Here is a 1,703-nt window from a genome sequence, read left to right as displayed (position 1 = left end):
GTTGTTTTGATGCATTCTCTGCTCTTGTCCTTCAGGGTGGTAAGAGCTTGCAGGCTTGGAAAGTGCAGTCAAAGGAGAGTGGGTGAGTAACTGCAGTGCATTTGGTAGATAGTGCACTCTGCTGCCACTGTACCTCAGTAAATGAAGGGAATAAATGCTGAAAGTACTGAATGGGGCACCAGTTAAGTGGACTGCATTGTCTTGGATGGTGTCAGGTTTCTTGGTGTCATTGGAGCTGCATCCATCCAACCAAATTGACAGTGTTCTTAATGACAGACATTCTTAAATGATGCACAGGCTTTGGGGAGTCATGAGTTGAACTGATCACGATAGAATCTTTTCCCTCTGACCTACTTTTGTCGGCACAATATTTAAATATCACGCCCAGTTCAGTTTCTCATCACGACTAGCACCCCAGGATGATGATAGTGGGCAATTCAGTGAAGAAAAAAACCATTGAATGTCAAATAGTTATGGTTAGATTTTCATTTCTCAGATTTGGTCATTAGCTGTTGGGACTTGGTGCAAATGTTCTTTGTCACATAGCAGGCTAACTTCAATGTTGTCCAGGGACACTGCATTTAAATATCTACCACTACAGTAGCTGAGTCACAAATGGTGCTGAACGTTGTGCAATCATTGACAAACATATCCACTTCTGACCATATGACGCAGGGAAGGACATTGATGAAACAGCTGAAGGTGCTTGGGACCAGAAACTGATGCTGAGGAATTTCTGAAGTTGAGATAGCTGGCCTCTAACCAATCACAAGCACCTTCCTCTGTATTCAGTATTATCCAACTAGGGTAATAGGAGAGTGTACAAGGGGAATATAAAAAATATAAAAGGAAAGCAGTGGAGCATGAAAACACAGAACAAGTGGGAGATAAGCTTGGACAAACAGTACAGCATAGGGCTAAGAGTCAAATACAACCATGTAATGACAGTTATTTCGTCTCAGGTAGTTTAAATGCATATCTACAAGTGAACCGTCAGCAGTTACTAACTAAAAATACTCACTTTAGTATCACTCACAAAGAAAGGCTTGCGTGCTGTGAGCTGATGGTAGGGACAGAGAAACTCTGAAGATAACGTGGAAATAGAAGACCCGTTGAAATGAGAGGACTCAGGACTTTGTAAGAAACTGAACAGCATCCTGTTTTGTAGTCAATGACTGATCTAATTTATTTTACGCCAATGTTACATACAACCATCCTGACGTGAAAACGTCTCAATATGCTGTTTTGAGCTACAAGTGGTAGAGTATCTCCAAGCTAGACTAGGAAACCTCTTCCGCATATATGTGGTACAAGCTTGAATAAATTCACCTTGTTTTGATCGACTCGGGTCTGAAGATGCAACCTTTTCAAAAACCCACAATCAAAGCGAGAATAATATTCTCTGAATCCCGTTGACTCCAGTTTTGCTATGATTCCTTGATACAATGCTCTGTCAACTGGAGCCTTAAGATGGCAGGAAAGTCACACTCTCATTTGGAATTCAGCTGTTTGGTCCATGTTTGCACCAAAAATGTAAGGAGATCAGGAGTGGCCCTTGCTGAACTCAAACTGAGATCCATCACTGTGATATTGCAAAGCAAGTGCTGCTTGATGTCATTGTTGTCATCCTGTTTTGACTGCATTTACGTATCGACAGGCCAGACGATTGACTGAAGGCTTGTCCACACAGACCACGTGTATGG

Source organism: Rhincodon typus, unplaced genomic scaffold, assembly GCF_021869965.1.
Source record: "Rhincodon typus isolate 14 unplaced genomic scaffold, sRhiTyp1.1 hic_rhity00000940, whole genome shotgun sequence".
Lineage (NCBI taxonomy): Eukaryota > Metazoa > Chordata > Chondrichthyes > Orectolobiformes > Rhincodontidae > Rhincodon > Rhincodon typus.
This window is presented reverse-complemented; position numbering follows the sequence as displayed.